The following is a 21317-nucleotide window of genomic DNA, read 5'->3' as shown; positions in this document are numbered from 1 at the left end:
CGTCTTCGAGTACTTCAAGTAGTCAGAACATCCTTCTGGTTGCTTCTGGTCCTTCCTTTAGATACATCGAGTAGTCCTTTAAGTACTTCCGTTTGCTTCGAGGCTGTGTGGTGCTCAAGCCCTGAAATCTTGATCATATATGGTGCGCGAAGTACTCGCGCTCCATATGGAGTAGCCCCCGAGCCTTAGGTTGAATCGCAGAATCAGGCTGAGGGTCACTTCAGACTATTTTCCAAAAAAATTGAAAAATAAATCTCTGATGCCTATATCCAGCAGCCCCCGAGCCTTAAATCAAAATCCCTTTTGCTGTGAGTAGCCCCCGAGCGTAGATTTAGAATTAAGGATTTAAGTCGTGGCATCAGATTTTATCCTTCAGATTATTTGCAGGATTCATCAGATCCGGAATCCGAAAAGACCTCTCTTTCGGGTAAAATCCCAGAAAAATGATATAATTGGATCCGCCACACTGATTGCACTCGAAATAATTTCAGGAATAAAACCCGGGATGTACGGCTCTTTATTCAGTGCTCACATGAGACGTTACTATTAGGAGAATCTGCATTATTGCAACTTTGACTGCGTCCGTGAATGCTGCCATGAATGCGTCCAAAAAACGTGCACTGTTGATTCACGGGTTCTCCTTCAGCAAGTCTCCTTGTGGCTATAAAAAGCAGGGGAGAGGCTTTTGCCAAAAGCACCAAAGTATAGTGACCATGGCTTTTCCTTGGTGTTCTTGCTCTCGTCCTCCTGAATTTTACGTAGTTTCTTCCAACAAAAGATGCTAGAAGAGAACTTGCGAGTGACAAGAGAAGTCTCTGCTGCCTCCTCCTGCATCCCTAGAGCTCTCATCGGATCCATGCTGGACATTATGACCTTTCATTGTCCAATGAGGCAGATTTGGGGTCGCTGGATTGGGTCTTGTTGTGTCACATCCTTGGGGTTGCCTGTTTACGGGTGCCCAAGAACTAACATCTCTAGCGGGGAAGCTTGATCTTGCCACAAAGTGTTCAGGGAGAAAGATAAATTTCTCTGCAAGATACTACAAGAGGACTTGCGAGGTGTTTACTGTAATCTGACTCCATACTCTTGTAGCTTATCTACCAGAATACAAATATCTTTATTCCCGAAATAGGAATAACAAGTTTGTACTTTGTCACGACCTCGGGCCGATCTAGCTGCAGCATGCTTCTCAGGAAGCCAAGAAGTGTGCGTGCAGACCCGAGTCATTTGTAAAGTTATGTAAAAAGTACTCGAGTTGTAATGTCGAGTAGTTGTACTGTGTCGAGTACTTATCCTTGTTTTGGAATGTAATCCCAGTTAAGGAAAAGGGTGTCGAGTAATCGACTAGGGATGTGAGTATTTTCTTTTCCAAAATGTAATCTCAGAAAAAGGAATGTCTCTTTAAAATCCTGTTTTTTATGCGATTTGCAACGGACTTTTGGCCTGTTGGGTATTTTTACCATGTTGCCACCGCCATTATAAAATGGAGCGGTAACTTAGGTTTTACCCCACCGGCCGCCATTTGTTTTTACTGCTTCAGATCTGTCTTTTCACTCTCGAGCTCCTAGATCCAAAGTTCTTGTTTCTCTTTGCTCCCCACTATCGCCTTAGGGTTTCCGCCAGTGTATGCGCGTGAAACGATCCGTAGATTTCCGGATGGCCCCCAAGAAAACGACCAAGGGAAAGGGTGTGGCTGCAGAGCCAACCCGTGATGAGGGTTGGAACACAAGTAAGTGTTCTCAATCTGACTTAGATTCTCTGGTGTCGCAGGGTCTTTTAGTTCCCAGATCTGTTATCCAATGGCGTCCTGCCTTGGGGAAAGATCATCCGTATGAGAATACGGGGGAAATCATTGCTTTTACCTCATACTTGGAACGAGGATTGGGGTTTCCTTGCTCTTCTTTCTTTTCTGGATTCCTGCGCTATTACAGGATCCAATTGCATCATCTGACCCCAAATTCCTTTGTTCACATTTCCATCTTCGTGCATTTATGCGAAGCTTTTCTGGGCATCGAGCCCCATTTCAAACTCTTTCGCTTTCTTTTTCATTTGAAACCGCAGCCCAACAGATTCGTCTTAGATGTAGTAGGGGGCGCGGGTCTCCAACTTAGGCAAAGAAAGGATAGAGTGTATATCCCTTATGACCTTAGTAATAATGTAATCAAATGGAAACCCAAGTGGTTCTATGTCGAGAACCAGTCGAGAAGTTTTCCATCCATTACTCCCGGCCCTCCAATCCAATGGCTCGAGTGGAATAAAAAACCAGTCGACGAGAGTCAGATCTCTGAACTACTCGATCGAATTGCCATCTTGAGACAAAACTTGTTAACTGGAGAGGCGGTCGTATTTGACTGGATGAAGAGAAGGATCCAGCCATTGCAGGCTCGGGAATCGCTTGGGTTCCAGTATTAGGGAACAACTGACCCGTCGAGATACTCGAAGGAAGAGATCTCGAATGATGTAGTTTTTAATCGAGTACAACGACTTCTGAAGAATGTAAATAAAATCCCAGTTGTTCCTGGTACTTTTTCTGCTGCGAATCCGCCGAAGCAGATACTTGATAAGAGTAGTCGATTCGTAGAAATCGAGTACTTTACCATAGTGTAAATCTGATAGGATTTGCTTTCTGTAGGAGGACGTGGATCGCTTTAAGAGTAGTCCTTCGCTGCCAGGCATTTGTTCGCCCTTTTGTTATTCTAATTTCCTCGATCTATTAATCAAATCTTAGTATGCTCATATGAGATTTCATATAAACAGTACTAATATCCAGACTTGGTTATGCAGATGAGGCAGCGTCTGGGGAAAGGAGTGATGGGGAGCACAACCCCACTCCAAGTGCTGATGCCTAGACCGAGCCCCCAAGGAGTATTCGGTCAGCGGCGAGGAATCGTAGCAGCTCCTCCCATACTACTAGCGATAGGTAAGTAGCTAGTTATTTTGCAATCGAGTACTTTCTAGTTGTCGATTTGTAAGTTTTGATTTGTGTTTTTGCTTTTCTCAGTCCGGCGGCTAAGATGCCGCGGACCTCACCATCTGGGGATGATGCTGCGGTGGAACAGACAGTCCCCTCCACCATAGTGGACCCGTCGAGTGGGATCGGGGTTACTCATTCAGCGAGTAGTTCCGATGTAAATAAGACCGTCGATGTGGGGAAGCTGGCCGTGATCGCAAAGCCTGCCCGCAAATTTGGCATCAAGGGGTTTGCCCTAATAAGAGCTCCTGCGTAAGTTCTTTAGAACTTGTATGTGTAGGATCTATTTTGAATCTAGTAGTTTGTAACTACTTTGTCTTTGCAGAGATGCGGTCCTGGGAGCTGACGTGGGAGCTGAGCGAGTACTCCTGAGATGAGTGGTCATGATGCAGAGGTGATGGCCAATAGTATGCTTCTAGATTCTCCATTGTTCGATCCTAAGAGGGCCAATGAGGAGATCCCGAAGGATGGTGGAAGCATCAAGTTTCCAGGAGAAGGAGAAGGCGAGAAGCTTCCTGAGGGAGGCGATGATAAACAGCCTGCGGAGACCCCTGCAAGTAAGCTTGTAGTGCCTTGTAGAAAGGTATCCTTTTGTTTGCTCTCAATGTAATTAAGTAGCATGTTCTTCCTTTAGATTCCCAAAACACGGGGAATACTGTAGGAAGGATTGAACAAGTGCCCAAGAAGGCTGTTGTTGTGGCGAGTACTTCCCAAGTCACATCGGGAAGTGACTTGTCGCGAGAGAAGGTGGAGCATGCTTTTAAGCTGCTGGGGGTAAGTAGTCAAATGCTTCGAGTACTTTTATAGTATATCGAGTAGTATACTGATCTTTTTGTTTTCTAGGAGGCACTGGGACGAAAGGGTGTCCAGATGCCAGATGAGACAGAGCTAAATGCTCTCAAGGAGAGGGTTAAGACGCTCTCATCTAAGAAGACTGCTCTTGAAGGGAAGCTGAAAAAGCTTTCCCAATCTAAGAAAGGTTAGTCTTTAGCATTTGATATGCACTCGACTAGTAGATCTGCTTAGTGTTTACAAGATTTTCTTTCTATCGAGTACACAGCTTGTGCCAAATCTTTAGAGATTCAAAAAAGCTTGGTACTGGATTTAAAGATTCTTATGTACCGAAACACAGATGAAATAGAGAAGCTCAAGAAGATCAAGGAGGACTCTGACCGTGAGGCAGCATCGATGCTACAACAACTCAAGACTTTGTCAGAGTCTCGAGACTCGATGCAGCGAGAACTCGTGGAGCTGAGAGATGTCAAAGATGCCGCCTTGGAGGTAGCCAAAGCCATGGATATCCCAATTAGAGATGGAAATGAACCGCTCACACTGGCAGGGAGGCTTCGCAAAGTTCCCGGAGCTTTAGAGAGGTTTTTTTCGACCATCACTCGTCAGTACGTGGGTCACGTACTTGGGTTGATGAAATCTTATTGGCCAAGTACTCGTCTGGATGCTCTTGGACGAGGAGCCAAGGCTGATTGTACTGAGGATCAGTTCCGTTAGTATTTGGCAGAAACTTCCGGGGTGGCTGATCAGATTGTAGAAACCTTGAGCAAGGCAGAGTCTCCTTAAGCTTTTCTTGTAATTGAGTTGGCGTATGAGCCGGAAGTATTTTGAATAAATGTTGGATATTTGTGTAATGTTAAGTACTTGATGGTAGGATTGTTGAATCACTTGTTGTGTCGAGTAATTGTACTTGTGGGTCCTGAGTGTAGGCAGCATCGGGCCCACTCAGTCATAGTGGTAGATACGATGCATTGTATCCGTGGGTGCCTTAGGAGGCAACATATTCTCGAATCAAATCGAGTTTGTATGGTTCTGAATCATAACCATAGTGCTGACCTGTTAGGATTAAATCCCGCGGGATTAACCAAGTGGGAATAGCACTAGAAGGTATAAGAAGCCGTAGCTTAGAATAGATTTCCTTTTTTGGAGGAATTTTTTTTTCAATAGCACGTGGCTAATATGGACTTTGTTGTCCAATCGGGAGGAGAACTCTTATTGAGTATTTAGGAGGTATAATAAGTTTCTTGATAGATAAGAAGACAGGCAGCTCTCGACAACTACTCAGAGTACTAAGGAAAAATAGGAGTTCTTTTTGTATCTCAAGCAAGCGAGTAGTACCCATCAAGTACTCGAGGCAAAGAGATTCTGTAACGGAGATTCCCATAGTAAACCAAGCAAGCGGGAAACTTGTGTCAACTTATTTTAGAGTATCAAGGGCTTATCTGTACTCTTTGAGGGGTTTTCGTAGTTGACCATTTAGGATAGACCTTGTTCGGTTACCCAGATAGTATGCAGCTATTTACGAAAATGGCCCGAACTACTCGGTCGTATCGAGTAGTATGTCCTATTAATGGACTGGATTGATTTCTAGAATAGGACTATTAGGATTGAACTTCGTCGAGTTAACCAAGACGTGAATATTCTAGAAACATCCCAAACTTACTCGAGCAGAGCGAGTAAGGTGTCCTACCTGAGGACTAGAGTAACTCTAAGGCAAGTCTGTTAGGTACTAACCCCGTCGGGTTGTCCAAGATGAAGGTGCCGAAAGAGTATCCAAGACCTACTCGAGCCAGCGAGTAGGATGTCCTTTAACCAAGGACTAGAGTAATCCGTAAGATAGAACTGTTAGGTACGAACCCCGTCGGGTTGCCCAAGACGTAAATGTCAAAGGGATATCCAAAACTTACTCGAGCAAGGCGAGTAAGGTGTCCTTTAACCAAGGACTGGAGTAATCCTTAAGACAGAACTGTTAGGTACGAACCCCGTCGGGTTGCCCAAGACATAAATGTCAGAAAGATATCCAAAACTTACTCGAGCAAGGCGAGTAAGGTGTCCTTTAACCAAGGACTGGAGTAATCCTTAAGACAGAACTGTTAGTTACGAACCCCGTCGGGTTGCCCAAGACGTAAATGTCAGAAAGATATCCAAAACTTACTCGAGCAGGGCGAGTAAGGTGTCCTTTTAACCAAGGACTGGAGTAATCCTTAAGACAGAACTGTTAGGTACGAACCCCGTCGGGTTGCCCAAGATGTAAATGTCAGAAAGATATCCAAAACTTACTCGAGTAAGGTGTCCTTTAACCAAGGACTGGAGTAACTCTTAGGGCAAGTCTATTAGGTACTAACCCCGTCGGGTTGCCCAAGATGAAGGTGCCGAAAGAGTATCCAAGACCTACTCGAGCAGGACGAGTAGGGTGTCCTACCGGAGGACTAGAGTGTCTATTAGGACAGGACTGTTAGGTACGAACCCCGTCGGGTTGCCCAAGACGTAAATGTCGAAAAATCACTCGAGTGAGAGCCATAAAAACTACTCGATAGCTGCTCTAATGCTGAGCAAGACTTTCGAGGTGGGGTATTGGTCGTGTGAGCGAGAGCCAAGTAGTCGATATAGGAGAAATTAACTTTATTTGGATTTGTTGAAATTACAATAACTGTAAAGTGACAGACTCTGACTCTTAAGACCTACCCCTTGCTCGTTGGACGTGAGCAATGGTTTACATAACTGAATAAAACTTATTCGAAGATAGTACTAGTCGATATGGGGGTCGACTAGATTTGGGGTAGAGCTAGTCGATGCAGAGATCGACTGGATTTATTGGGGGGTTTCCTTTAGGAGAGGTGTCCCAAGGGCCTTGCGGAGTGAGTCACACTGGAAGATCGTGTGAGAGCTCTTTGGGTGGATAAAGCACTTGCGTAGCAGTACTTTGTTGATCATGTTTCCGTTCTGAGACGATTCAGCTTGATGCAGGGTGCGTGGTTTACCCTGAGGACGGGTACTGAAGGTTGCCGGTGTGACGGAACCGCTAAATTAAAACTCTAAATTAAGCATAATGGCCGTCATTTGAACACATCGGGCGCATTAGCTTAATGGTTTAATTTGACAGCCCTTTCTCAGCCCACGTCCCGATCGAAACATCACCGATTGTCTCACGTGAAGGTGAGCGCAGATGGTACAAGCACGACACATATTTGAAAATACAACAATATACATAAGACTCGACCTTGAGTTTTACAAACCCAGTTTGAATACATACATAGTTTATAAACTTTACGATACCGAAATTAAGGTTCGAATAGAGGAAAAGGTCTACAACTGCCAAAAGAGTACCCTGAGGAGATCCCTAACTAAGCGTCGGGCTCCACAACCTCCCATCCCACTGCGTCCCGATTTATGAACTTAACGCAGCAGGGACAGAAGTCAACGTCCGGGTGTCCTGAAATAATTGTGGCAACAAACCCTGAGTATACTAATACTCAGCAAGGCTTACCCGACCAGGGGTATACATAGCCCCTATCTAGGCATGTACGGCTTTCTGGACAGTGGATTGTTTTGCAGAAAAGCCTCTATAGTTGAATACTTACTTTCAATGTTTTAGCCACATGTTCTATATATAAAGACTCTCATCTAATGTTGGCATATCTAAAACAGTCATGTTGGAGCATTACAATAATGATTCAAAATGGTTCCATTGTTTATCACTAATATTTCTAATTCATTTCTACGAGGCGACAAAGAGATCAAGGCCCTCATATCCACGAGACACGGCGAATCGATTCGATTTAACCTTGCAAGGTGGACCTAACCAACACGGCACGCAAAAGCCCCGTCGGACCCCATGCACCGACCTTTCCCCTCCCCGCCTCGAACTAAAGGAACTAGCCCAACGACATATGGTCAGCTGAGCTCAACGTGAGACCACCAAAAGTAAACATATGCATCCCCATTTCTCCGCGACTACTCGACTACCCCAGGAGTTGGGTGCGGGTTCCTGTACTTTCGAAGCAAGGCAGTACTCGGCTTACCGGTTTCGACTACCTCCTACTCCCGGCATGCGGTTAGTACAATTCAATCCCCGATCAGCACTGCCGACAACGATCGGTCCTTAATCGACACAGATGGGACTAAGACACCCAGGAACCCTATCCTGCTGCCATTCCTATGTATCCTCATCATTTCCTGTCCGGTCTAAATTCTCCATTTATTCCATATCGAACTCAACATCTCATGTACTGGAATATAACTATATCTCATATCTTGAGAGTAACCGGAAATTACTCGACTTCTAAACATCCTATATCTTGCGAGTGCAAGAGATCACTCGTCTTCTACCAGAAAACCATTAAGCATAGCACTTCTACCGTCCTATACACAGTAGTATAACTCAGGGAATCCTAGGGATCATGCAACTAGGGTTCCAAACAATTCCTAAACTTAATGCACAAGTAATAGTTACGTATATAGGTGTCATAATTTAAAATAATAGGATGTGCACCGGGGCTTGCCTTCGGGCTGTTGCTCAGAGCTAGGGTCAGGCGGGCTTTGGGCCGGGTTCTCAAGCCTCTCCTCCTGGGCTTGCTCCGGCTGCTCCTGCGGTGCCGCAATCACCTCAAACACGACGTCCTCAACGGCGGATGCTACACGAATGCATATGAAATAATTGAGTGCAGCTCAATGATGCAACTACTATACTTCAAACTGAAATGCCCTGCGGACTGTCCGCACCCAAGTAGCGGACCATCCGCGGTTCAACTCTGCAGACCCACCAGAACCAACTACCACTCTGGACAATTTCAAATCTATACGGCTGATGGTCTGCTCCAAAATAGTGGACTGTCCGCAGTTTAACTCCGCAAAACCACCAGAGGCAACGACGCCTCTGGACAAATTTTAAATTTCTACGGCAGACTGTCCGGCCCTCCTTGGCGGACCGTCCGCAGTTCACTCTGCCAATTCCACCAGAGACGATAACGTCTCTGGACAAAATTCTAGACTCTACGGTGGACTGTCCGCTTTCCATTAGCGGACCGTCCACAGTTCAACCCTGCGAAACCCACCAGAGACAACATCGTCTCTGGACAAATTTCGAACTCAACGGCGGACTGTCCGCTCTCCAATAGCGGACCGTCCGTAGTTCAATGCTACGAAAACACCAGAGACAACATCATCTCTGGACAACTTCTAACTTGACCTGCGGACTGTCCGGCCCTCCTAGGCGGACCGTCCGCGATTCCTATCTTTTGACACCGCGCGCCGCCACCAGTGAGGCCGGCGTGGCGCCGCGGCGCGCCGTTCCCGCCGACGGTGGCCCGACCGACGGCGAGACTAGCACTACACCATCTACTGGACGAGGCGCACACGGGCATGGGTGATGCACGTGAAGACCTCAAGCCTAACCTAGTCGGCGACATGCGGCCCGTGGCGGTCAAAACGACATCGTCGTGAACGTGTGTGGAAACGATGTGAACGTGGAGGAACGAGGGGAGCACGAGCATGAGTGGCTCACTTACAGTCGATTTGAGCCCTTGGACGAAAGAAATGGTGGCCGGGCAATGGAGTTCCATGGCGAGGTCAAGTTTGTGCGAAACTTGAACTGGCGGCCGGGGAATCCGGGATTCCCGGCGAGGTGGGGTTGTGGCTATGGTTGGAGGGGTTGAGGAGGGAGCTAGGCAGGTGGTTGAACTTTGGGTGCGGTGGATTTGAAATCCATGGAGGGGAGCTCGCGAAATCGGCCGGCGAACGGGAGGAGCTCATGCTCCGTCCATGGCGTCGGGAGGGAGAGGGAGAGTGAACTGAGAGAGAGAGAGGAAGAGTGGGCGCGGGTGGGTGGAGGGGAGTTGTACGCCTTCAATGCGGTGTACTGGGGTGGCCGGGGACGAGCTCGACGGTCGGCACGTGGCGGCGACCGACGAACCTCGGTCTTGGAGTGGTTGAAACAGAGCCGTCGCGGACCATCCGCCGCCCCAAGCGGACTATCCGCGAGGCAGGGTGTTACATCCGGCTTGTGCTTCTTAAAGGATGCGGAAGCCGTTGGGGGATGCGGTAGTTGGAAGAAGGGCTTTATGCCTCGACTTCCTCCCGTTCCTTTCTCCATGAGATGATGATGTTGCGCGCATCACGCCCAACGTTGATCACACTACGGAGGTCGCAGTTGGAGTAGTCGTAGCTATCGCCTTGCTATTCCTGTAGGTTGTTAGCAAGGCGCTGACGCCTGAACGCCCTCTTCTGGTTGAGCTGGCGACAACGTTCGTAGAGATCTTTAGCTGGATGCTGCTTATCTAGTTGGACGGTGACAGTCACTGCTGGGGGAGGGGGAGGAGCGGGTAGATCCTCCTTGGTAGTGACTTGGGCTTCTGTGATTATAGGAGTAGTTTCCATGTTGTCGGGAAGGTACACGTTGAAATCATCACAATTGTAGTCGTCGAGGTTGAGACGCTCCGTGGGATCGCCCTCAGGTTCTTCAGCGATACGAACCATGAGGATTTCACGATAGAGGTCTTGAACTTCTTGGTCTTGTTTGCTTGAGGACGGGTCTAAAGGAGTGCTCTGTTGGTAAGGCAGATCCGCTAGCTGTGAGGCAGAAGCGTTGGGATCTTGTGCCTTCCTGAGGTGTACCGTCCGTCCTTGCGGCATTGCATATATAATCAGGTTAGGGAGGGAGTCCTGATCGGACTTGAGGTTCTCAGCCGAGTTGGACTCGACTTGTTTACTATACTGGATTAGGTCGTCCAGTTGTTCCTTCGGATCGGTGGAGTACTCGAATTCGGAGTCGGTTAGCCCACCGATTTTTGAGTATGTATGCTTTGGGTGAGCGAGAAGCGGTATGCCCATCTCTGCACGGAGGGCGTTCTCGTTCATCCAGTGTAGCCATGACTGAGTAGGAGTTAGTCCCTCAGGCTCCTTAATCCAGGGTTTGTCATAGATTGAGTTGCTGGATTGTTCTGGAGCCTTGGCCTTTTCTTTTTTAAGCTTGGCCAGTTCCCGAAGAGCGTCGGCATGCTCGGTTGGTTTGTCCATAGCGTCCATGAACAGCTCGACATTGTCTGACCACTCTTCAAGATCGTCAAACGGTTCAAAGTTCTCGAGACCGTTCATGAAGCGATCAAAGTCCTGATCGAACTTGGACTCGACTGGTTTCGGAGTCCGAGTGTGAGCAGGTTTCGGTGAAGGGCTCTGAGGTATCCTGGAGATAGACTGTCCCATCCGAACAAGCCGGGGGTTTGTCTCACCAGCTCCCCCGCAGATTTCTCCTCCCGATTTCTGCTCTTTGTTTTGCAGAGTGCTTTCAGCCACCTTAATGCAGTTGGCAAGCTTCGGATTTACCCGATCAACCCCTGAGAGCATATCGCCTGACCTCTTCTGCGGTGGGTTTAGTGCTTTAGGGTTCTGCTGTGGCGCAAATGAGCTAAGAGCGGTTTCTGCAAGTTTGATGCAGCCCTCAATTGATCGTGAAACTTGATCTACTCCAGCGAGTAGTTCTGAGTTTTTGATCTTAGGGCGTTTGATTGTCTTGAGATGAGCCAGGTATTTTCCAAGAGTTTTGGAAAAGTGAGGCTTTTCGGAATCAGAATTTATGTCGAACTCAACCGAACCAGGAGTTCAGTTTTGAGTTGACATGTTTCCCGGGTTGTCCGAGTCGAGTTCGGGTGGAACTCTTTCCTCGTCGAGATCCGCGGACTCACGGATGTCGGCGAGTTGGGAGCGGCTTTTCAATTTAGGCGAGTTAGGCGTGACAAAGTGGCTAGAAAACCCTCCCGTTCCGTAAGCCGTGCAAGCCCAGGAACCGAAAACGAAGGTCGTGCCTTCTGGCACGCCGTTGGCATTTCTTGGTCCGATCATCGAATTCGTTGGTGAACTCGCCGAATCCCCCACCTGGCGCACCAGCTGTCGGTGTTTACCGTCATGCCTGCTCAGGGATAACCTTAGCAGTAGGGTTTGTAGGTAGGGATCGATTGCTCTAGAACTCGATGGTACAAGGAACACAAAGATTTAGACAGGTTCGGGCCGCAAGTTTGCGTAATACCCTATGTCATGTGTGGTTTGTATTGCCTTATGTGTTGATGATTGTTTGGAGGGGGTCCCTGCCCGCCCTTATATATCCGGGGGACAGGGTTATATGAAAAGTCCTAGCCGAGTACAGTTGGAGTCTTACTACAACACAATCGGGTAGTTTCCTTTGTAGTTCTATGTCTATTCGGGTAGTTACAAAAGAAGTAAGGTACATCCATGAGCTATCCCTTAGTCTAGAACATTCTATGTCTATAAGCAGTCCCGTTGTCCCGGGTCTGACAGATAGAGCTAGGTACCTAGCACCGTGAGACTTTTAATATAGTTCTTTGCATGTTACTAAACATATGGAGTTATCCAAGTAAAGTAAGAGAATAGGCAGAAGAAAATGAAATGGCAAAGTTTGCTTAAACCATGCTACTGCAAAATATGTACAACATTCTTATTTATATGACCACACAGTGACTTCTAAAACTTGTGGAACTCATGGATGAAAATGAGGATAGCAAATGAGGAATGGAATCAAGATTCTGTGGATGCAGGACCCAAATTCTAGTCATTATGGACTCGGATCTGGTGATTCATACTTGTAGTGATTATAGAAACCTGAGCACATCGATTGATGTGCCATCATATATGTATTAGATATAATCATCAACCTTATTTTTGTGGTTTTGGTTCCTTTGTTCTCTGTATTGACATCACAGTAGTCAGCAAGCGAGTGAGAAGACACAAGTAATTCTTACCGACATAGAAGACAAGGTGCTTTAATGCTAAGAACTTGGACCAACCAGCAGGGGCCCCGGGCCCCTCCCCTAACAAGGATTAGTTTTATTAAGTACCCTTTAGTTTTCAAAGCTAAATCATGTATTTCTATAGATTTAGCCCCCCTAGATCAAGTATTTTTGGATCATTGTCCAACTTTCCCCTCTAATGAGAATTATTTTCATTAGGTACTCCTTAATTTCATAGCTAAATCATGTATTTTTATGGATTAACCCCCCTCTAAATCAAGTATTCTTGGATCATTTTCCAACATGGCCCCTATGTCTAAATCCTGGCTCCGCCCCTGCCAACCAGTCCCATTCAGGCTGTGTCCAAATCCTTAGGCCCTCTCCAACTGGGGTGCGTCGAGCCAGCGCACAGTGGCCGTGCAGTGGCAGACGCTAGAGTGAGCGCTTGTGGCCACGGTAGCGCTTGTCTGGCGACCATAGTGGACGCCCTTAGGGTGGAAATATGAGATAGTATAGTCTAGAACACAAATTGACTACTTACAGGTTGTGTCTTAATCGCAGTAAATGCTGACTGAACTGATAGTGTCTCATGTATGGAACTGGATAGGTAACAGGTTACATGTGAGTTGACAGAGACAGGCGTTGAGATTTCTACTGGGCTGCAGAGGACAATTGAGAGACCCACACATTGGCACGTACGGAGCCCACCTGGCAACGCACCGAGTCCAACACAGGTCCAGGACACAAACAGCCACCGCTGAAGACGGCCTAGATGGAATGGAGGGGCGGCATTTAGTGTGGCGATGACACAGCATGACGGCGGAGGCACCAAGATCGTTCTATTTCCAGGCCTGTTTAGGAAGCTAGTATGTTCGTTCCCAAAAAAAAAAAGAAGCTAGTATGCTCAATGAGTTTAGAGCAGCTCAAAATATGTTGCATTGACTTAGTAAAGTATCTTTAATGAGTTTAGAGCAACTCAAAATATTTTGCATTGACTTGGTTAACAAGACTACTTGAAACTCTACAGCAGCTCATTGCTGCCATTTTCTTCTACAATTAAGACATAAATTTTACATTCACATCACACAGGAAGATTGCATTGCCTTACAAATTAATGTGTTACAATGATTCAAAATAATCTTTTGACGCTTCATCCTCGGTGGCACTGGGCCCCGGATGTCTCTGCAGCACAATTTGCACAAATAATAGTGGCCTTGTTTGAATCGCGCTACAATCCTAGCGTGCACGTTTCCCGAAAAGAAAATCTCGCATACATAGAGTACTAAATGAAATCTATTTACAAAATCTTTTTAGGAATGGATGTAACTTTTCGCGACGAATCTAATGGCGGTAATTAATCGATGATTGACTACAGTGATGCTATAGTAACCATCCTCTAATCACGTGATGAAAGACCTCATTAGATTATTCAGGGTTGCTAGCGCAGGGGTTCTAGAGTTAGTTTTGTAAGCTGACTTTGTTTGACACTATAATTAGCGGTCAAAATATTACTATTCCTAGCACAAGAACTAACCAAATAAGGGCAGTATATGGAGATAATCTGGATTCCTAAACCTCTGGAGCAGAGAATAGGAGCTCGATGGGTTTCTATGGAGAGGGAGTGAAACGAACCAGGTTTCCAAAAGAACCCGACTCCCTATATCTTTGTGATAGTCCCTGGATCAGTAGCTATCACATACAGAACTCATTTCAATTACATATCACAGTCATACTTCTCGATTAAAGTCATTGCATGGGTTTAATTATACATAATCCAGAGGATTTGCAGTACGAATATCAGAGTACAAGCCCCTTGGGCTAAAGGAAAACAAACAGAACTCGAAAGCATAGCTAGTCTTCTGGGCATCCCTCATCTTCAGACTTCACTCCTCCACAGGCAACTTGAGCGTAGCACGATTCGTCCTTAGCATCCTTCATCATCGTCCAGCTTGATCGTCGAATCGGTTCCTGCATCTAACATACTATCCCCAAGGGCGGGATAGGCTCACGCCACCATTCGAATGCAGCTTTAAGTGGAATGCACGAGTATAAAAAAGTAGCCAAGGATAAGGCTAGGGGTTTCCTATGCATCAGCAGCAAGCTCACAGCATCCGCCAATTCTCCTAACGCGGGCCACTCCGGCATCCCGGACTCCCGGTCCACTCTCATATCCAGACTAAGCCTATCTCTCCAAGTCGGTACGAGAAGTCCCACTCCTCGCACCTCAACTACTATCCAAGCAGGTAAAAAGACTAGAGTGAGGTAGAAATCTCTCTGGGAAAACTAACTAATGGAAGTAACAGAAAAGTAGGGTCGTACATGACCGAGTACGCGGCTATACGTATAGTTTTAACTCTGCAGAGCTTGTACACCTGGACCCGCTCGCCACGAGGCCAGCCAGGAGCGACCCGACTGACTCCGAGGCACCGGTCTACTGAGAACGAGAAAAAGTAGCCATGGCACCATCCTGGTTTCCCGGGTCTGGGCGCGTCCTCCCGCGAGAGGTCGCCCCGGGACTGTGAAGCCTAACATGTGACTTGAGGAACGCGAGGTCAACACCTCCTTCCCTTGGACTGATATCCTATCCTCCTACAGGCTTGGCACCGCACCACGCTTGCTAGCTTTGGACCGGATCCTTCCGCATAGAGGATAAGTGGTGTGTAGGTTTACATAGTCCCACTAATGATAGTTACCCCAACCGGTTCCTTATATGCTGGGGCAAGCATCTTCGTCACATATGTGTATCTGCCACAGCGGAACGCGGTGGGCACCCATCACAGGTCTCACCCCTCTACTCCTCCAGTCCACCACGTCTTCCCGATGGAAAACATGCACCCACCACAGGTGCTCCGCAGGACGTGCCCATGCACATCCTCGGTCCATAGGGCGTGCCCAACACATGCCCCCAGCCCCCGATCCGAAGATCAGGTTAAATCGCTCACCCCCAGCTAAAATCCTAGTCACCAACTCCTCTAAGGTGGATCTCCACTCACGCCAAGACTATCACATATTCCCACACAACCACATGCAAAGCATCTCAACCATTCAACATGGTATGAGTAGGAGTTCAAGGAATTCAGGTATAAAAGTAGGTCATGCAAGTTTATCTCATCAACAGTAGTAAAACGATAGCAATTCTAGCAAACAATGTCTACTGGGATTTCAGATCATAGATGGGTGTGAACCTGGTACTCGTAATCTTATTGGGTCTTCTGTCCGTCCGGGACATCCTTCTAGATCTCCTCAATGTCGGGGAAGTCCTCCTGGGTCCACCAGTCGTCCGGAATGTCGATCAACTCCTCGTAGGGACCTATTTGTAATTAAATATAAATACAAGGGGCAAAGTGTAAGAATACACAAATATACTCAAATAATATCCAAATGACGACAAATCCTACTCTAACGGGTTGATCATGATTTCAGAAGAAATATGGAACTGGTTTCATAATTATCAAAGGTCTGGTTAATTTATTATAAGAGCATCTCCAGTAGTTTGGCAAATCGAGTTGCCATCTTTGATTTTTGGCAAAAACGTTAAAAATACTCCTCCAACAGTTTGGCAAAAGACTTGACAATTTTTGGCAACTTGGGAAAAACCAGCCTCCAGCGTGTAAATATACGCGCGCGGCGCGCGGTTGGCATCGTGGTTTCTAGTCAGATGAGAGGGTGAAAAAAGAAATAAATAACAGAGAAGGGTTTCTGATTTAAGTTTTCAAGAGGTGGAAGGGCATAAATATAATTTTGTTTCTCTCTCAAGGTTCCTGATGTAAGTTATATCTGGATTTGGCAAGTGAATTATGCCAAACTGTTGGAGATAAGCTCTTTGTTTTACTTGGCATATCTTTTTATAAGTTGGCAAAACACAAGATATGCCAAGTAAAATATGGCAAACTCTTGGAGATGCTCTAAATTTCCTAAGACTAAACCATTTTCTAAAATTAATAAACGGTTATCGAAAAAAGAAAAGCATAGCAGTGACTCGTGGCAGCCTCCGGGCGTGCCTCGTGTCCTAATGATATCAACATGACATCACCACGACGTCACCATGGGGTTAGTCCTCGGATGACATCAGCAGTGAGCCCTGCTAACGTCAGCGTTGACTTGGTCAACAGTTGAGGGATAACGGTCAACGGGGTCAACGGGGCTCCGCAGTCAGTGGGACCTACTAGCCAGTCATACCTAGTGGCTGACAGGTGGGACCCGTGCGTCAGGTCGAGTCTACAGTTCTGTGGGCCCACATGTCAGTTACACAGCGCTACCGACAAGCGGCACCCACGGGTCAGGACGGTCTAAGGAAAAGAAACAGGTTGGCTGTGCTCCAGGGTTAGTTGGGCCGAAGGTGACGATTCGGTCCAACTCGGCTCCGTGAGTTAGCAGGCCGGTGCAGTGCTCGGGTTAGTCTTCTCATAGCGGCTTGGCTCGGCCATCTTCTCTCTTTCCTCTCTATTTCTCCCGTTCTCTCTTTCCTCTCTGTTTCTCCCGTTCTCTCTTCCCATTTTCCCTGTGTTGCTCTGCCTCTTTCCTCTCTCTGCTTCTCCCGATCTCTCTTTCTCTGTGTTGCACTCCCCTCCTTTTTCTCTCTCTGCACTCTGGTTCCCGATCTCTCTTCCTCTTTCCCTGTATTGCACTCCCCTCCTCTTTCTCTCTCTGCACTCTAGTTCCCCATCTCTCTTCCTCTTTCCCTATATTGCACTCCCCTCCTCTTTCTCTCTCTACACTCTGATCCTGAGACGTCAGCGCTTCAGCTATCTCTGGCAAGTAGGTCCCGCAATTCTTTCCCTTTCTGCCAAGCTAGCCCACGCGTCAACTTCTCCATCTTTCTTGCAAGTGGGTCCCACAGGACATCACCTTCTCTCTCCTTCCCTTCATCCTTTCCTCTCTGACCGAGTTAGCTCAGGTATCGGTCCAAGGTGGGACCTGGCATGGCGACCAGATCCGGTGCGGGGCCAAGTAGTGCGCGTGCGTCAAGGCACTGATGCTCGCCAAGTGTTCGGCCGAATGCCCGAATGGGCTCGGCTTAGCACACGGCGCGACCTCTAGGCAATGACGGGCTCGAACGTGTTCACGCGGGCAATAGAGCGAGGCAGGAATGACACAGAGCTGTGTCAGGTTGTTGCTGTGTAGGCTACGCAGGAACATCGACGTCGTCGATCGAGGCTCTAGCTTGGTGACGAACTCTGGCAAAGGTGTTCCTCGGCAGGTTCCTTGGCGACGGTGCTGCATCTTCCTCTTGTTTGACTCCGCGTACAATAGCGGCTCCGGATCCTCCTTCCTTCATCTTCTTCATCCTCGGTAGTGGTGACGCTGCAGATTCCCTCTCATCCCCTTCCTTGCCTTCAGTTCTTCTTCTGCTCCTTCTCTATCTCTCGCTTCTGGTGTCCCTGGTCTGCTGCGGTGCAACAGAATGACGGCGAGTCCGAGTTTAGGGTTCAGGGCCGACGAGGCGGGGTCACGGTGAACGAATGAGCTTGGTTCGAGAACAGGAAAGGTGGGGATGGAGCGGAGGTCCGACGGTTTGGCGAATCGACAATGACAGGGCCTCCTCTTCCTCCATCTTCTAGCGACCGCAGGTCCTCCCCTTTTTCTTCGATCCTTGGTTCGACGGAACAGTGACGGAACAAGGGAAAGGTAGAACGCTCGGAGAACAAAGACGTGGCGAGGTGGTCAGAATGGTGCGGCAAGTCCAAAGTTCAGGCTTCGGTTCAAGTAACTTGTGTGGGGAAAGTGCCCCCAGGGTGCTTGGCTTAATGCCCGAAAGGGCTAGCCTTGCTGTGAATGTGAACGTGACGGTGCGGTGATGTTTGTGACCCAAAAGTCATGACGAGGCTCAGCTTGTGCTCGCACGTGTGGCGCTCACGACATTCAGGGTGGCACAAAGGTAGCGTGCGCGTGCGCGGACACTCGGCTTCGGCCGAGGCCGCGACACGGCCATGGCGTTCGCGGTGCTCCGACGAACCGGGCCGCGGCAGTGCCAGGCTACAGGGCAAACGAAGGTGACGGTGAGGTCCCTGCACAAACGTATGACAGGGGATCCTAAAGCTCCTACGGTGGGCTCATCGGCTCTGCGGCCGGCAGCATAAGGTTCGGTCGAGGATGGGTGGCAGTGGCTCCTACCGTGTGGCTCGAGGAAGATGGGGTGAGGCCATGGTGAGTCGGCGCCTAGACGATCCGAGGCAGTGCAGGAAGAGCCGCATCGTCGATGTCATCATACAAGCCGCTGGCTTGACGAAGATGTGCTCTGACGGCGACGTGCTCCCGGGTGTGACGTTCCATCGAACAGCTTGCGGGCGAGCTTGTTCCCTTCTTCCTCCTCTCCTCCTCCTCTTCTTCTTTCCCGTGCTCCTTCTCTTCTCTGTTCTTCTCCTCCGTTCCTCTATTCCCTGCGCCCCTTCTTCTCCCTTGGTCCTCCATCTCGGCTCCTCCATCCTTGGGCGCAGGGGCGGGCACCAGCGACCACCAGGGCAGCGCATGGCCACGGCGGCCAGCGGCCACGCGGCTAGGGGCACGCGGGCGCGGCCAGTGGCCGGCAGTAGCCATGGGCGGGCTACTGCGCACGGCCAGCGGCACGCCCAGTGGCGCGCAAGGGCCGCACGGGCGGCGGCGCTGAGGGGCACGCGCGCGCAGCGCGGACGACACGCGTGCAGGGGCCCAACGGCGATGGTCGAGCGGAGGCTGCACCGGCGACGTGAAGAACGGCGGCGGTGCTGTGGCTTGGCGCAGGCGACGGCCATGGTGGAGAGGGGCTCGATGGCGAGGCTGCTCCGTGCCTGCTCGGAAGGCGCGCGAGGGCACCAGGAGCGGCGGGGCAGGCGAGGAACAGCGACCGGGCAGGTTGGTCTTGGACGGCGGCGTGGGTGTAGTACGGCGACCCGACGGCCGGCAGCGGCATGTGGCCAGGCCGGTGGGGCGGCAGCCACGGCCTGGGGCCAGCGTCGCGGCGGGAGCTGGTGGCCGGGCGGAGGCGCGCGGGTGGAGCACCGGGAGTGGCGGCGCACAGGAAGGGCAGGGAGCGGCGGCGCTGGCAAGAAGGCCAGGAGGAGGCAGCGCCCAGGGAGGTGGCGGCGGCCACGAGGAAAAACAGGGGAGGGGCGGTGGCTGAGTGGGCTGGAGAGAGGGATTAGGTTTAGGATTATGCTTTATAGGGGTGCTTGGTGGGCTGGGTTGGGCCGGATTGGGCCTCTAGGCTGGTTTCGGGCCGACGACGACGGGCTGGCGAGGCAGGCCGGCCAGCTAGGCTGCGCACGCGGTCTGGTAGATGGGCAGGCCAAGTTCGGATTAACGAGCTGGACTAGTTAGCGGGCCTGACTTATTCTGAGCAGTTAGCATTTGAATTTAAATTCGAAGGGCACACTTCGAATTTAAATTCCACACAATTTCAAACAAAAAATTAAATCCAAATCGAAATCAATTAAACATGGAGATTTAAAATCCAAATGAAATTCAAATAATGTCACACTAGCATTTTAAATATTCCTTAATTCAATTATCAATTTTTAATTACTAGGAATTTTTGGAGAGACAGAATTGCTACTTAAGTGAATTATTACGGCATGCCACACAAAATTTTTTGAAATTCGTAATTTTTAACTATAACATTCCGAAAAAATTCGGGTCCTTTCAGTGGGGGTCGTTGGCCCTATGAGGAGCAAGGTTGGTTTGTGGCAGGAAAATATCTAGAGGAACGAAGGCGGTTCCACGATTTCCATGGTCTGTCGAACAACAGGGTATGGCCGGCAACAGGGGGTTGGTTGGGTTATGATGTGGGCGCGGCGTGGCTGCAATGTAAGCACGAGTTGCACGGGGTGGCGGGTGTCGTGGCTGTGAGGTCAAAAGTTCTGTCAAAAGGTTGAAGAAGGGTGGTGTTCATCTGATGATGTGAGCTCAATGTGGATGATGTCCGCGCTGGGCGATACGACTGAACGAGTATGATTGAATGGCTCGGGAAGGGGAGCTCGATGTGGGCGAGAGAGAGATTTCCGTAGCGCTGCTCGCGCTACAAAAAGAATCTTGCATGCATTAAGTATTAAATGAAGTTTATTTATAAAATCTTTTCATAGATGAGTGCAACTTTGCGCGATGAATTTAATGACGGTAATTAATCGATGATTGGCTATAGTAATGCTACAGTAACCAACCTCTAATCATGTGGAGAAAATCCTCATTAAATTCCTCTCGTGAAATAGCGCAGGAGTTGTGGAGTTAGTTTTGTAAACTGCCTTTGTTTAGTACCTTTAATTATTGGTCAAAATTTGTGCTACATGTGCTACTGCCCAAACCAAACAGGGCCCGAGAGAAAAGAACACAGAAGAAGTTGACGAGTGCGCCCTGACTGTCATAAGGTGAAAATAGAGAAATGAGAGATGGGCTGGCTGGCTGATGTGGGCTGTGTGATGGCCGGCCCAAGAGGGACAAGTAAAGGAGAGATGGGCTGGATATTTTGAGAGGTTTCGGACCAAGTAAAATTTAGATATTTTGGGATTTGTTGGAAAGAAGAGAGGATGTTAAAATTCGAATTTTGAAAGGAAAACAAATATGAACACAAGGATAAATTCTGAAAAGATCAAAATACGAGTATGGTTTTATTTATGCAAGTTTTCGAAACTTGAAAAATCGTTTGACATGGTTAGCGGTTAGCTCTAACTAGCAAATTAATTTTGATTTGTTGTAAGACTTGAAAAAATTCAAATTTTTTGGAGAATTTTAAACGGAGCAAAACGCAGGGTGTCACAGCTCTAGTGTAGCACCACATCATGTCCCTTTGAAATTTTAGAGCAGTTCAAGGAGAACTTATCGGTTCTCTTTCACATGTAAATAATAAT

General features: G+C 48.4%; 1 long non-coding RNA gene across 1 annotated transcript; it reads right to left on the bottom strand.

Annotated features, from left to right (window-relative positions):
• Nucleotides 1-14200: 14200 nt before the first annotated feature.
• On the bottom strand, nt 14201-19590 carry LOC120666424. Its single transcript, XR_005671710.1, has 2 exons — nt 18613-19590; nt 14201-15808 (listed from the first exon to the last, which is right to left on the bottom strand). It is a non-coding gene; the product is annotated as an uncharacterized LOC120666424 (long non-coding RNA).
• Nucleotides 19591-21317: the final 1727 nt, after the last annotated feature.

Source organism: Panicum virgatum, chromosome 3N (genome assembly GCF_016808335.1).
Source record: "Panicum virgatum strain AP13 chromosome 3N, P.virgatum_v5, whole genome shotgun sequence".
In the NCBI taxonomy this organism is placed as follows: Eukaryota; Viridiplantae; Streptophyta; class Magnoliopsida; order Poales; family Poaceae; genus Panicum; species Panicum virgatum.
Note: the sequence above shows the minus strand (reverse complement) of the source record. Positions and strands in the feature narration are given on the sequence as shown.